Below are 16,275 nucleotides of genomic sequence, written 5' to 3'. Positions count from 1 at the left end.
CCTCCCTCCCGAAGTCCCTCCAATCAGGCTCTGGCTCTCACTGGCCACCTCCGACCCTCGCAGTACCAAAGCCCCTGGTCCCCCTTTACCCTCCCGCTAAGGCTGCTCTGTCACCACATAGGCCCGACACACATGACCCCCCAGCCTCTCAGACACCACCTCCCACTTCCATCACTGCTTGGCCCCCACGCTCAGGCCTGGGGCCTCACCTCTTCCCCACCTGTTCTCAAAAGATTCTCATCCAGGCCCAACTCTGCCACTGAGCACCAGCCTTGTAAATCAGCCACCTCCTCACATCCCATCTGGATACCGAACTGGTCGACATGCCCCAAACAGACCTCTTGCTTGCTCCCGAGCCTGCGCCAACCCTGGTCTTCTCCACTCAGAGAATAACACCACCGTTCCACCAAAGGCTCAAACCAAAGACCTAGGTTCCTCTCCCTCCCTCATCCCACACCCCAGCCTGCACCATCCCTGCGCTATAGCCCTGTGGGTCTGTCTCATCACCTCTTGCTTGGAGGGCTGTGCATCTCCTAAGAAGGACCCCTGCTTCCACCTTTGCCCCCTATTGTCTGTTTGTCAGACTGTCATCTTTTTAAAACATAAATACAACTTTGAAATGTCATAGCCTGGCCAAAACCCTGCAGTGACTCACCGTCTCGCTGAGAACGAGGTCCTGGGCTTGCTGGGCCTACAGGCGGAACACGGAGGCTGCAACCTGTGTGCGTGCCCTCGCCCCAAACACCCCCACTCCCCACGCCCCTCCAGCCACTTGTTCCTGTGTGTGGCCTGCACACACACCAGGCTCCGCCCTGCCACCGGGCCTTCGCACCTGCTGCTCCCAGAGCTGGATGCTCTTCCCCCAGGCCCCGGTGCCCACAGGGCTCATTTCCTCTCCTGTTTAGGTCTCTAATCAATATCCCTGACCCCCCACCCCCTCTAAAACAGCCAGCCTATCCCTAGCCCCTTCACCCTGTTTTATTTTTCCTTTGCAACGCTTTTCACTCCCTGACTTTTAATTAATAGACTTTATTTTTCAGAGCAATTTTAGGTTTGCAGCAAAATGGAGCAGAAAATACAGAGGATTCCCACATCTTCCCTCCTTACCACTCTCCAGTCTCCCCTACCATCGACATCCCACAGTGGAGCCATGCGTCAGTATAACTGTGAACTAGCATGGACACGTGGCCATCACCCAAAGTCCGTGGGTTACATCAGGGCTTCCCCTTGGCGTCACTCACACTGTGGATTCAACAACTGCATGTGCCATGTACCTACAGCTACAGTATCACTCACGGGAATTTCGTTGCCCCAAATTCCTTATATTCCACCTTTGGTTCCCCCTCCCTCCTACCCTCCCTAAACCCTGCACACAGGATCTTTTTATTGTCTCTTCAGTTTTGCCCAGAATGTTCTGTGGTTGGCACCGTACAGTATGTACCTATGTCAGACTGACTTCTTTCACTTAGTCATATATCTTTAAGGTTCCTCCTTATCTTTCAAGGCTTGATAGCTCCTTTCTCTTTAAGTGCTGATTAATATTCATTGTCTGCATGTACCAGTTTATCCATTCACCTATTAGAGGACATCATGGTTACTCCTAAGTTTTGTAAATTAAATTCTTTGACATTCACAATACACAACTGTAGGTTAAAAGCACTGATGAGTCCTGCATAAAGAGAATTCTTGACTTCTGGTCAAGGTAGCAGCATAGGTAAACATGGCTCTCCTTGTCACAAAACCACATCAAAATTGCAACTAAACTATAGAACCACCATCATTCAGAACCATCAGAAATCAATCTGAATGGAAGTCCTATAACAGCAGAATTAAAGAAGAAACCACATCAAAATTGGTAGGAGGGGCAAAGATGCAGAATAGTCTGGTCCCACACCCACATGTGGCAGATAAATATCAGGAGGGATATTTCAGGAGTGAGGGGTCCTCGCCCCACACCAGGTCCCCAGCCCAGGGTTTCAGTGTCAGGAAGATACTTCTCCATAACTTCTGGCTAAAAACCAGCGGGGATTGAGGCTGTGGAATACATAAGCAGCTGGACTCCCAGGCAGTTCCTCTGAAGGGGCCTATGCGCAGACTCATTCAGACTCACTGCCTCTGAGCTCCAGCATGCAGGGTAGAGGATTGAAAGGCATCAGAGATATATGGGAGGAACTGTGTTGTTCAGCATCAGGGTGAGAGCTGGGGGACAGCTTTCTCCCAGACAGAAGTGCTGGCAAAGGCCATTGTTTCTTCGCTGAGCCCTCCTCCCACAGAATCACACAGCTGGTAGGAAGGCACCATATCTGAGACTCCATCAACCTGGCTCACACTGTTTGCCCCACCCTGGTGATTCCCTGAGGCCTACCCCACCCCACTTTTGGCCCCATCCAAGCTGTTTCCAGTGGCTTTTCCATATGAATGGCTTGTCTTGGCCCATGCTTCACACTTTCCTAAATTCTCTCCAACAAGCAGTATCTGGCTTCAGTGAGCCCTGTGCCTCTTGCTAAGTTGCCCCAGGAGTGGCACTAGCAGCAGCTGGCCTTGGTTCACAGCTTGGGTTCATCTGGGTACCTCCAAGCCCGGCACAAGTAGCAGCCATCTGTAGATCACTTTGTAGCTTATGCTGTGTGACCCCAGACAGAACATGGGCGTTTGCTGACCTTGGACGTACCAACAGCAATCAAGGCTCAACTACTACAGGAGGTTGTACACAGCCCACACAGTGGGCACACCTTGAATACCCAGCTTGGGTATAAGGGAGACTGTGCCCCTGCACGCTATAGGACTCCTACTACATTAGGCCACTCTGCCAAGCCTGGGAAACATAGCAGCTCCACCTAATACATAGTAACAAACACAGGGAGGCTGCCAAAATGAGGAGACAAAGAAACATGGCCCAAATGAAAGAACAGAACAAAACCCCAGAAAAAGAACTAAACAAAATGGAGACAAGCAATCTATCAGATGCAGAGTTCAAAATACAGGTTATAAGGATGCTCAATGAACTTAGAACCTCAGCAGCATAAAAAAGATCCAGTCTTTTTTATACTAAAAATAAAGGATACACTAATTGAAATAAAGAACATTTTACAGGAATCAGGCCCTGGCTGGTGTAGCTCAGTGGATTGAGCGCAGGCCTGCGAACCAGACGATCATGGTTCAATTCCCAGTCAGGGCACATGTCTAGGTTGCAGGCCAGTTCCCAGCAGGGGCCAGTTCCCAGCAGGGGATGCATGAGAAGCAACCATACATTGATGTTTCTCTTCCTCTCTCCTTCCCTTCCCCTCTAAAGATAAATAAATAAAATATATATTTTTAAAAAGAACATTTTACAGGAATCAACAGTAAAGTGGATGAAGCCAAGAATCAAATCAATGACTTGGAATATAAGGAAACAAAAAAAATCAGAACAGCCAGAAGAAAAAAATAATTTTTTAAAAATGAGGCTTGTTTAAGGAGCCTCTGGGACAACTTCAAGCATACCAACACTCCCATAATGGGGGTGTCAGAAAGAGAAGAAAGAGAGCAAAAAAAATGGACACCTATTTGAAAAAACAATGAAAGAAAACTTCCCTAACTTGGTGAAGAAAATAGACATGCAAGTCCAGTAAGAGCAGAGAATCCCAAACAAGATGAACCTAAAGAGGCTCACACCAAGACTCATCATAATTAAAATGCCAAAGGTTAAAGACAAAGAGAGAATCTTAAAAGCAGCAAGAGAAAAGCTGTTAGTTGCATACAACGTAGTTCCCATGAGACTGTCAAATGATTTCTCAAAAGAAACTCTGCAGGCAAGAATGGATTAGCAAGGAATATTCAAAGTGATGAAAAGCAAGGGCCTATGACCAAGATGACTCTACCCAGGAAAGCTATCATTTAGAATGGAAGGGCAGATAAAGTGCTTCCCAGACAAGGTAAAGCTAAAGGAGTTCATCATCACCAAACCAGTATTATATGAAATGTCACAGGGTCTTCTTTAAGAAGATCAAAAATATGAACAATAAAATGCAATGAATACATATGTATCAATAATTGGACCTTAGAAAATTGGAGACTGTCATGCCCTTCCACAGTTCCTGCTGGCAGGGTGTGTGCATCACCAGACTCGCCAGGTAACGCCAAACCATTTTCCAAGGCAGCGGTACCAGTGCACGCACCACGAGCAGTGTGTACGGGACCTGTACTCTAGGTTCCTGCAGATGTTTGGTTACTGTGGGTGTCGTGGGTTTTTTAATTTGATTTTCATTGTCATTACGAATGTTTGTCTGGGGGTCCCCCTGGGGTCCTGCTTTGGTGGAGTGTCCCAGGTAGTCCTTTAAAGCTGTGGCAATTCTCTATTTTTTACCTAAATGGTGACAACTTGGGTGTTGGCTTTTTATTATTTTATTAAGATGCATAAACTACTGCCCAGGCCAGTGTGGCTCAGTTGATTGGTGTCAGTCCTGCAAACTGAAAGGTCGTGGGTTCAGTCCCAGTGAGGGCACATACTTCGGTTTGTGGGTTCGGTCCCCAGTCAGGGCATGCATAGAAGACAATCGACTGATGTTCTTCTCTCACATCGATGTTTGCCTCTCTCTCTTTCTCCCTCATATTCCCTCTCAGAAAAAAAATAAGACAAAATGCATAACTTATTTTATATACTTTTATATTTTTAAAAATGTAAAAAACACTTACTGATCACCTCTAGGGGTTGCTAGAGCACAAACTCATTTCTCTTAAAATTGATAAAAGGAAAAAATGGAGCCTTTGTCTTAGCGTATGTAGCATATTTTGGAATAATAAAATAGGCATAAAATGTTTCTTTATAAAAATATAACTAAGCAAATAGGCCCTGGCTGGTGTGGCTCAGTGGATTGAGAGCGCCAGCCTGCAAACCACAGGGCTGCTGGTTTGACTCCCAGTCAGGGCACATGCCTGGGTCGTAGGCCAGGTCCCAGTAGGGGGCGCAAGAGAAGCAACCACACATTGATGTTTCTCTCCCTCTCTTCCTACCTTCTCCTCTCTAAAAATAAATAAGTAAAATCTTAAAAAAATGTATAACTAAGCAAACAAAATGATCAAGTTAGAAAAACCAGACCACCATCTGGTAAGAAGAAAAATATGACAATGATCAGATGTTAACCTGCAGTAAAGGCGGCATGACCACAGCCCTCAGGGCCCCCCACTTCCCCGGCCCTGCCTTCCCCCCATGCCCCGCCACTGTGCGGGCACCTGATTCCCTACAGACCACCGCACTCCAGCCCTTGCGGCCAGGGTGTGAGCAGAGTAAAAGTTTCTCTAGCCAGGCCAACAGGAGATGGGCTTATTTGCATATGCTTTGCATGCTGTTTTGTGTCCAAACTTTGAACAAATATTCCAGGAGTTCTACCAAGGGGGGCACAGACCCTTCCTCAGTGCAGCCCCTGGAATGAGTCTCCAGGCCTGAGGCTGAGGACAGAGCCCAGGCCTCCAGGGCCCGGCCCAGCTCAGCTGAACAACGGTCCAGAGCAGCCCAGAGTGGGATAGTAAAGGGGTCCTGGTGGGAGCAGGGGTCTCAGGAGCTGAAGCTGACACAGGCTGGGGCACCACCCCCATCTTCCTGCCTCACAGATCCCCATCACCATGGCAGTCGGGGGTCTCCCCACCTGTCCATCCCTTGAGTTCTCCCTGTGGGGTTTGCCTTGGCCCTGTCTGGGGAGAGGTGAGGTGGGAAGGAAGCCTGCTGTGATTTGCCACCCTGCCCCTGGCCTTGCCTAGGGCACCAGAGCCAAGCCAGCTTTGCAGCTTACCAGGCCAGCTGGTGCGGGGTGGGAGGGGCCACCAATGCCCAGGCTTAGCTCGGGGTGGCAGAAGGGCTCACTCAACCAGTCAAGACCAGTGACAAAGGGGCTGGGGAGGGGAGCAGAGGTGGGCATCCCGGGCTCTGTGAAGTGGAGGAACCCTGCATCTGAGGTGCCCCATCTGGGGCTGGGCCAAGTGGGGCAGGTGAGATGGCAGCTGGTCATCCAACACTCAGTGAGCAGGCGGTGGTGGCAGCCTGGTGTCCGATGGAGCTGCTGATAGAGGTGACACCCGATATCCTGCTGTGGGTGGGGCCGGGGGAGGGGAGGCGGGATGGGGAAAGCCAAGTTCAGAACAAGGCTGAATCCCAGCTCTATCACACACTCAATGAGGGACCCTGGCTAGAAGCCTTAAACCCTCTGCAGCCTCAGCTTACCCATCTGAAAATGGGGTGTTATGAAGGTGAACTGAGCTAATCAACACAAGGAGCCCAGTACAATGCACACAGTAAGTGCTTCACAAGCTTCATAGGTTGTCCTTATGGAGCTGGGCATAGCAGGGGTGAGTAGGGTGGTGGACAGCTAAATTCTGGACAGATCCATAGATTGGAAGCCCCCAGGGGCAAGGACAAAGCCATTCATTGACCACTGAATGGCCAGTGCCCAGCACTCAATACCTGTTTGTTGATTGAATGCATGAGAGTAAAACTACAAATCATAGCCACTAAGACAATTTATCGACCAGTCAGTGGATCCCCAGTAAGAATCTGAGCTCAGATCCCAGGTCTGCCTCTTCTTGGCCGAGCAACTCCGGCCAAGTCATTTCACCCCAAGGACCTCTGCTTCTTCATCTAGCAAATGGAAATAACAGTGATCAATGGCTACCTTTCTCACAGGTTTATTGCAGGGTGCAAAACAGAAAATGGATACAGAAATGTAGGAGGTACTGTCGGTGTCCCTTTATCAGAGGGGCACCCCTCCCCAGCCGCTGTGGGTGCTGGCTGCTAGTGGCTCACGGCTGCCCCCTTGTCCTGAGAGGTGATGCTGGCTTCTGTGTGAGCTGCTCACCCACAGATGCCTGGGAGGTTATGCCCTTCCCCAGAGGCAGCCAACGACAACCTGATGAGGGGGTACAAAGGCCTGGCCCCTGGCCTCAAGGAAGAACAAGACTGTGGTGCTTGCTGCTCCCACCAAACAGCTCCCTGCAGGGTGAGGCTAGAGCTAGGCTTCTGCTGAAAACAGCCCCTCCCAGGCCCCTTCTCACCCCATAGGTGCCCTGGCTCCCTTCTCCAGAGTGTACTCCCTGGCAATAAACCTCCTGCCCTGGAATCCCTGTGTTGGGCTCTGGTTCTAGGGCATCCAACCTAAGACAGGAAATATTTTGTAAACTATAAAGAGAATGCGCAAATGTGGTGTTATTTCATTTAACCCAAGGAAATGCTCCCAAAAGAAGAGGAGCTGACAGGCAGAGCCATGAGAGGAGGAGGAAGTCCACTCTGTGGGCAGGTTACATCGCCCTCATGGAACTCATGGGCCGGCAGAGGAACCTGAGAGAAACCAACAAGACTAACATCAGGGATGTGTGAGTGCTCTAAAGGGAAATAAAGCAGGGTCAGGGGAGAGAGGACACTGGGGCTATTGCAGGTGAGACTCGTGGGGAAGGCCTACTTGGAAAGGCCTCTCTGAAAATGTGACGTGGGCAGAGATGTGAACATCAGGATCCAGTCGGCCTCCGAGGCCAGGCACAGGGAGCAGCAGTGCAAAGGCCCTGGGGCCAGACACAGGGAGCAGCAGTGTAAAGGCCCTGAAGCAGAAGGATATTGGATACATTCAAGAAATCACCAGAGCCCAGGGAGGATGGAGTGGTGTGAGATGAGGTCAGAGGTACGGGGCCACCGGACCACTCAGGGCCTTGCAGGCTGTTAGAGGGCCATCTACGGGACTTCGAGCTTTATTCTGAATAAGAGAAGTCATTGAAGTTTTGAGCAGAGAGATGTAACGTGATTTAGGTTTTAAAAGGATCTTTTTGGCCCTGGCTGGTGTAGCTCAGTGGATTGAGCGCGGTCCTGTGAACCACATGATCACGGTTCGATTCCCTGTCAGGGCACATGCCTGGGTTGCAGGCCAGGTCCTGGCAGGGGACTCACGAGAGGCAACCATACATTGGTATTTCTCTCCCTCTCTCCTTCCCTTTCCCTCTAAAGATAAATAAACAAAATCTTTAAAAAATAAAATAAAAATAAAAGGATCTTTTTGGCTGCTGCAGCGAAGAGGAGGGCAGGGAGACCAGGCAGAGGCTGCTTCAAAAATCCAGGAGAGCAACAGGAGAGGACCTAAGCGGCCAAACCTGGGAGAATCAGGAGGACTTGCCGAGGACTGCTCCAGGGGTCAGGAGGCAGGTGAACCCAGTTACCCATTTACAGAGGGGCCCAGAGAACATGCTAAACTACTCCACAAGGATGCAATCAGCAAAATCCAGACCTGGGGGGTTCTACAGGACAAGTATCCTGGCTTCTCCAAGAGATAAATTGCCAAGACAAAAGAAAAACACAGAGGGGAAACGGAGATTAAAAGAGACTAAGACATATCAGCTAATACAATGTAGGGAGCTTATGTGGATAGTGATTTGAACAAACTTAAAGAAAAAGGCACGTCTGATGACTGGGAATGTGAGACCGGGGTGGTTGTCTGACGATATGAAGCAAAGGTCACTTCTTAAGCACAGGGATGGCGTTGTCATTGTGGTAAGAAACATCTTTATCTTGATGTATTCGTGATGAAAAGATGACTGGGATTTGGTTTGAATTATCATGGGAGGGGGAGGGTAGGAATGAAACAAGACTCACTGTGAGCTGATAACAGTTGAAGTTGACTGATGGGTACATTCTACTATGGGGTTCATTCTACCATTCTCTCTACTTTCATAAAGGTTTACACTTTTCCACAATAAAAAGTTTAAAAATAAAGGAAAAAAGAAGAAGCCAAGTCCAAGAGAAGGCAATAAATAGCCCAGGGCCCCTCGTGAGTCAGCGGCAAGACCTCACGCTGGGCCTCCCGACCCCCAGCCCCTGCTCCTGCCCAGCCTCAGCTGTCTCTTCTCTGGTGGCTGGTCAAGGCTGGACCCAGGCAGGCCAGGGACAGTGTGTGTGGCCCTGGGGAAAGCCCAGGTGGGGCAGAGTGGGGCTGAAGGATGCTGGGCTTCTGCCAGGCCCTTCGAGGAGCAGGGAGACCCCTGGGCCACCCGCACCACCAGCAAGCCCGATGAGTCTAGTCACCTAAAACATCCAGCTTCTGCCCTGCCAGGCTCATTCTCTACGTCCTCGGATTTCCTCCTCAGCTTCTATGCCCACCTCTCCATTCCAGCCACTGCATTTTTGTTCCTGCCGTTACTCTGCCTGGAAGGCACCTTCCACCTCTAAATGCACCATCCTCTCCTTCCGGGTCTACCTCCTGCAGAGGGCGACCAGCAGGGTCTCTGGGAGCACGCCTGCCTGCACCCTGAGACGGGACCCCCTCCACTCCTGAGCAGCGGTGCTGGCATGCAGAGGGTGAGAGCACAGCCTCTGGGTCCAGCCTGCACGGCTGTGAATCCAGCCTCAGCCACTCACTTGCAGTGCGAGTCACTTAACCTGAGTTCCCACACCTATAAAATAAGGTAACCTCCTAAGTTCCCAAGAAGCCTGAAGGAGGTGACAGGTATGGACACATGGGACAGTTGTCCATGTGTCAGTGGATCTCAGGCCCCAAAGCTCCTGGCACTGCCTCCAGGGCCTGTCTCCCTCCCTCATGGCCCCCACAAGACACCCTGATGTCACACACACTGTGGGTGCTTGGTTACTACTTTCCCAGACACTGCCCTCCTGATACCCAGACTTACCGTCCCTTCCCCATCCCTGCAGGTTTTGTCCACCCCAGGATTGGGAATGGGAAGAGAGGAGAAACGAGAAAACAGCCACAAATAAACACTTTTCAAACCCAAGTGGCAGCATCTGATGCAAATGCCACCAAATTAAGGGGGATGCTCATTTTGGTTTTTTTAGATTTCTAACAAAAATCTCAGGTATTATCAAGTATCATTTTAATTATGTTTTTATGAGGAATGATGCTTGCTGTATAAAACGCAAACAGCATGGGATGCTGAAATACAGAGGAAACACCCCTGGAAACACGTGGCTTCCCAGTGTGACCCCGAGGTCAGCTCTGACGGCCCGAGGTCTGCTCTGAGACCGCCGGGCCTTCCAGACACTTCTGTGAGACGCAGACAGGGCAGAACGCCTGCGTCGTGAGTGCTGTCACACCACATCAGGGTCTACAAAATCACTTGCTTTAACTAGATGGCATGTTCTGCCTCTCCACGCTGGTATTAAGCTCTGTCCCATCCTTTTCTCTCCTCGTCCCCAGCACCTAAAACTGTGCCTGGAGCACAGAAGATTCACATTGAGATTCCCTGACCACGTGAAAGAATGAGCCGCTGCCTAAAGTCACATGGCCCAGAGAGGTCCTGGTTATGTCACACACCTCCCGGCGGACACTGAGCGTGGCCGCAGGACCATCCCCACCCAGGTCCCTTTGCGCCCTACTGAGAGGGTGCCTACGGGAAACATCCCTGGTGAGGCATTGCCAGGTCAGACCTTTAACGACCGTTGCCAGAAAGGTGGGGCAGACCTGCTCTCCCAGGCTGAGGGGGGTTCCAGTCTCCCCATTTCTCAGGTGGACTGGCCGTACTTAATGACCCCACCCGCGGTCACCCAGTCTCCTTCCGTACCCCTGATAAAGAAGAGGATGTATCACTACTATTCTGAGCAGCACTGGGGAACCAAAAGTCACAAATGGGGAGCCACACTCTAGACAGTAAACAGAAACAGTTACAGATGCAAAATTGGAAACATTTCATTAATTTCTAAAAATGGACATGTTTTTTTTAACTGCCAAATTCTAACATGCATCCACTGACCCCTCCCCGAACACAAAAGAAGAGAAAATTAGGGCCCCCATGCACTCCCTCCCTCTCTCTCTACTCCTTCCCATCCCAATCCAGGGGCCAGATTTAGCAAATAAAAATACAGGGCATCTAGTAATATTTGGCTTTCAGATAAGCAAAAAGTGAAAGTTTTAGTACAATTATGTCCCCTTTTGGGGGGTGAACACTATCTGTTGGCCCAGCTGCTGGGGGTGCTGTGAGCACAGGACCCTCAGGGGACAGCCCTCTGGGGGTGGGGGCTGCTGATGCCCTAGTCAGCGGCCATGTGCTCACCCTGTGCGGTGCCGGATGGGTGCTGGGGTCTTAGGGCCTCACCATCCCAAGCATATTCTGCTCTAAAGGGCCCTTCCAGTACCAGAGCACCCTGAGGGTCCCTAAGGGTCCCTGAGGGTTCCTGTGGGGCCAGCATCTGAGGTCTACTTGTCCCTCTGGCCATCCTGCTTCCTCCCCCTGCTGTCCACAGGCGAGGCTCAGGGACCTCCCCCGCCCCCCCACACATTAATGCCCCCATCTGCTTTCTGGGACTCTGGCCTGCGCCACTGGTCCCTAGTCCCCACCTTCCCCCCAAGTCCATTGGGCTAGACACCAGCCACAAAGTGCCCCCAGCAGGTGGGTCTGGCGCTGGCTAATGCGTTTCCTTTATTTGGCTTCCCAGCACATTCTAAAATTTCCACAACAAACATGTATCACTTGGGTAATAAGAGAAAATAATAAATGCTTTTTTTCCTTACAGAAAAATTTAAAACCAAAGCAAGCGCCCCTCGTCCACCTGGCACCCCCTCCCCTCCCACATTGCTTCCACCTGCTTCCCCAGGGAGGGCTCCTCCAAATTAGAGAATTCCCCCACCCCAAATGTTCTTCCCTGTCCTGCTAAGCCCACAGGCACTTTCACTTCTCCACTGAAGGCTTCTACCACCAGCTTGTTCCTGCTAGGGGGTTATATGCAAATTTTTAATTGTTTCCTCATCTCCTAACAGGAGAAGAAAAATGCTGTATGAGCCCTAAGACTGGTGAGGAGAGGAAGGAACAACGGGACCATCGCGCACAGGCTCACTGTGCAGGTGCGAGCTGGGACTACTCAGTGCCAGGCACTGAGTCAAGAACAGGACACTGGACACAACCCCTGCCCCTATAGACTTCACAGCCTGGGGAGGGGGACGATAACCAAAAGCCCCAGAAGAAACTGTGTGAGGGGAGGTGAGCTGGGCATCAGGCAGGGAGCTCCCAGACCAAGCCCAAGCTTCTGGGAGGAAAAGCAGCGACTCGAGGCTGAGTGTGGGGGGAGGAGGGAGAGCACTCTGGCAGGCGGAACAGCCAGCGCAAAGGCCTGCAGGTGAGAGAAGAATGACTTATTTGAGGAACTGAAAAGTTAGAGCAGCTGGAAGGCAGAAGGAGGGTGAGAAGGGAGAGGAAGCCCAGGCAGAGCTACATCAGGGAAACTGCGCTTTGTCCTCAGGGCACTGGGGAGCCATTGAAGGATGCAGAGCAGGAGCGTGACAGACGCAGATGTGCATCTTATAAAGACTGCTCTCCTGCTCAGTGAGGCTCATCGATGTGATGTTATTATTCACCCACAACTATCACAGTCACACTTAATCGTGCACATACTACCTACCATGCAGGAACTGTAGCCATGGAGTACCTGAAGCCTGTGTCTCCACAGATAGAGCCCACCCCCAGCAGCTAGGTGCATAGCCCTCCGGATCTTGCAATGGAGAGTATAGGTTAAGAGCATGGACTCTGGGGCCTAGGTTCGAATCCTTGCTCCTCCACTTTCAAAGTGTGACCCTGAACAGACAGATACTTCGCTGTGCCTCAGTCTCATTTGTAACGTGGGATTAATAATATCACTGCACCCTATCACGCTATATCACTGCGCCACTGTGAAGATTGAACAAGTTAAAAATACTTGGGACAGGCCCTGGCGCATGGCAAGTGCCGTATGCTGTGAGTGTGTACTGTGACCCCTACACCCTCCCCTCAAGGTCCCCAGGGCCAACCACTTGCAGGCACTAACTAAAACAGCCTTCACCTGCCTCCTTCTACCCCTGCAGCAACCTTGTCTTACTCTCCCCATTGCTAGTGGCCAGGACAGGGCCAGAGAGGAGGAGCCTCTGGGCTCTAGGACAACCAGACACTCTGACCTGGCTCTGCGGCCTCACCTAGCTCCCTCCAGCCAGGAACTGAGTGTCGCCTCTGCTCTGCTGCTGACCTTCTCTGGGCCTCGGTCTCCCCCTCTGTCGGACAAGGACAAGAACAACTCACAGCTGTCTTTATCAGCATGGCTGTTAAAGGAGCAGCGAGGGCTGGGACAGAGCTCTGCAAATGTCCACGCCCGTCACAGACACGAGGGCTCACCCCTTCACACAGTGGAGGCAGGAGATTTGCTTGGAGCCCACTATGAGGACCCCAGAGGTCGAGAATGGCCTGGTTTGAGGCTTCCAAGACCCCCTACCGCTGACTAGGACTTTCCCAAGGGTAGGGGGAGAGAGATAGAGACCCCTGGTCTGAGCTGAGCACCCCAGGAAGAAAGTGCCAAATCAGGGGCCTGAGGAAAGCCAAGCCTTCACCCAGGGTCTTCCACTAAAGCCTGGACTAGGCCAGGGCACTCAAACCAGGGTCCCAGAAAGACCTTCCGGAGACCGCAGTGTTTATCTTCAAATGCCATAGCTGCCCACAAGTTCGAGATCCAGGAAGGGCCTAAATGGGATTGTCTGTTTTGGGTGCCTCTTTGGTCCTGGGGGACGGGAGGAAAACACAAGAGGGGGGCTCACCCCCCCTCAAGTTGCCAGCTATTCCCCAGAGTTCAAGTTCATTCATTCACTTATTTCACAAACATTTACTTGGTGCCAAACCTTGGTCAGGTGCAGGGTTGATGACACAGAAGAATGAGACAGGTTCCTACCCAGAAGGTCTAGAGAGCAATAGATGAGACATAAGTAGCCAAACCACAAGGCAGACTAGGTCAGAGGCAGGAGGCCAGGCTCTCACCTGTCTGGGAAGGAAGCTACCTGGAGGGGGTGGCTTTTAAATGGTGATTCAGACATGTGATGAGAAGGCCAGGTAGGTGAAGGATAGAACCCCCAAATCACTGGCGGTTCGTTTGCACCCCGCTGTGCCAGAGCCAGGGCAGTGCAGGCTATTTACAGTTATACCCAGAGAAAGGCGGCCACATGTGTCACTGCACGTGGGGTGCAGAGCGGGTGATGGGGGTGGGGGGCAGCTGGGACTTTAAACTGGTTCTGGCCAAGCCCTGGGGTTTGCCACTGTGTCCCTCACACCCTGATGATCCTTTAATGTTCTCATGGCCTCCTGTACGGCAAAAATTAGGAGGGGGGGCAGAGTAGGGGGAGTTCCAACAGGCAGCAAGTGGCCTGGGGAGGAGGGGCAGTGACAGACTGACCATGGCTTCTGCTGTATCTGCCAGCCATCTAGCGTCACCTCCTTCCCTGTCCGCCCCCATCACAGCTGCGGAGGGAAAAGCAGAGGGACTGAAGAAAATACCTTTAATTGTAAACCAGACAGGGCACAAGGCGCATCAGCTGCTGTGCTTCTCCCCAGCCCACTCTGATCCATAAATGGCCTCTGCGCCAAGCTGGCATCAGCCCACCCACCGCGCGGGTACCCCAGGGGCCTGGGTCCCAGCTTCCCAAGGAACATGTTTCCTGCGTTTTCCCGTGGGTAAGGGCCTTCGCCGCCAGCTTCTTCTCCCGAGGGGCCCACGGCTGGGGCATCCTGTCACTGCGGGAGGCGGGGGAGGGGGAGGGGGTGATGCCACTGAACCCGAGCGCTTGCAAAGCACCCCCGGCCGACCCCGCGCTCACCTCTCCCCAGGTAACAGCCCAATCCTCCCCCGCGCTCTCCTGGGAAGACGCCAGTCTCTGCGCCCGCTGCCAACACGAGCTCCCTAACTGGACCCCCTCCCTCCCCACTTTCTATCCAAGGACCAGACCCCCTACCTGGGGGCAGGAGTGCCCAGCACCAACGGCGGCGCCACGGCGCCCAGCAAGGCGTCAGGGGCCCGGCCTCAAGCCCGGACGGCTTCCCGGGGGAAGAGGAGGATGCGTTGCAGCCGCCGCGTCTCGGGGATCTGCGGGGAGGAGGAAGGTCAGAGCCGAGGAGCGGGTGGGGGTTGAGGGAGGAGGCGTGCACAGATGCGCTCAGATTAGAGAGGCATTTTTAGCGAGCCAATGGCAGGCGGCGCAGGGCGGTGCGGTGCCTGCGCAGGTGGAAGAGCCGCGGCTGCTGAGGAGGCAGCAACCGGCTTAGCCGCGGAGGGCAGAACACCCTCGCTCCCCCGGCTGCGGGGCGGTGCCCTCCCCCGGGAGGTGCTCCCAGCCCGGGCAGAGGGGCTCTGTGGCGGCGGGTGCGGGGCGCAGCTCCCCTGAACGCTCCTCTGCGACCCTCTTGTGGGTGCGCACTGCACACAGGGATGTCGCTCCCTAACCCTCTCTGCCCTTTCCCCGCCTCCTTGTACTTGCCTCCGGCCCTGTCTGTCTGTCGGTCGGTCTCTGGCCTCTCCTAATCCCTCGCGTGTTGGTACGTGCTGGTGCGTGTAGGGCTAATGTGTGTTTGTGTGTTCTGGAGCAACGGCCCCTTCTCCCCCACTGTCCCACCGAAAACACCCTTCCCCCCATCAGCTCCTCCCAGAAGGGCCCCTGTTGACCCTGTGGGGCACTCAATAACCCTCCTGTCCTAGTTCCAGATGGACCTGCTGTCTCCAAGACAGACTCCCGGCCATCTCTTTGAGGCTGTCTGTGATCACCAGCGGCCTTCACTCCTGCCTTGAACCTAAATGCTCCCGGGAGCCTCGTACTGCAGAGATGTACAGGGGCTGATCTTCACTCAACATCTCTCTTCGAGCCCCGGCCGGTGGTTCAGTTGGTTGGAGCGTCCTCCGGACACCACAAGGTTGCGGTTGGATCCCAGGTCAGAGCACACACATAGGTTGTGGGTTCTTTCCCCTGGTTGTAGCGACCATCCATGTTTCGCTCTCCCTTCCTGTCTCTAGCCCTAAAAATCTAAAAATCAATAAACCTATCCTCAGGTGAAGAGGATTTTTTAAGATCTGTTTATTGAGGGCCAACTTTGTGTCAGACGCTGGGCTACCGCAGAGTAAAAACAGACCAAATCTCTGCTCTCAGGGAGTTCACCTTTGTGACAGAAGGCAGACAAATAGAATCAGTAGTATTCAGACTATGTTTTAAAGTGGAATGAACAAAGTAGGAAAATAAAGCCAGGGAAAGGGAGGGTGTTCAGGGAGAAATTCAGTCCCAGCTATCGTGGGGAGTGGTGGGGGCTGAATTTGATCAGACGCCCCTCAGGTGGGAGCTTCTGGTTTGCCACACCTTGTCACCCCCTCTTGTTCGAACCTGGGCTGGTCAGGCATTTCTATTTCTTGCCTTCCTCTCCATCTCTCCCCACCAGAGGCAATGGGATCCATGACCTCAATGACCCAGGGGAATGCCCAAGTGCAGTATCTATTCATTCAACAAGGATTCTCTAGGCACTCACTGCATGTTACGTATTAGATCC

The 16,275-nt window shown here is 52.4% G+C and overlaps 1 protein-coding gene across 1 annotated transcript in view; it reads right to left on the bottom strand.

The window, feature by feature from the left end:
• Positions 1 to 14,859, bottom strand: part of PACSIN1 (protein kinase C and casein kinase substrate in neurons 1) — a 55,994-nt gene extending 41,135 nt beyond the window's left edge. Inside the window, exon 1 of the mRNA XM_037052800.1 lies at positions 14,700 to 14,859. The gene's annotated coding sequence lies outside the window, so the exon portion shown is untranslated. The remainder of the gene's footprint in view (positions 1 to 14,699) is intronic.
• Positions 14,860 to 16,275: the final 1,416 nt, after the last annotated feature.

Source organism: Sturnira hondurensis, unplaced genomic scaffold, assembly GCF_014824575.4.
Source record: "Sturnira hondurensis isolate 20B ecotype Veracruz unplaced genomic scaffold, ASM1482457v3 Scaffold0007578, whole genome shotgun sequence".
NCBI classification, from domain to species: domain Eukaryota; kingdom Metazoa; phylum Chordata; class Mammalia; order Chiroptera; family Phyllostomidae; genus Sturnira; species Sturnira hondurensis.
This window is presented reverse-complemented; position numbering and strand designations above follow the sequence as displayed.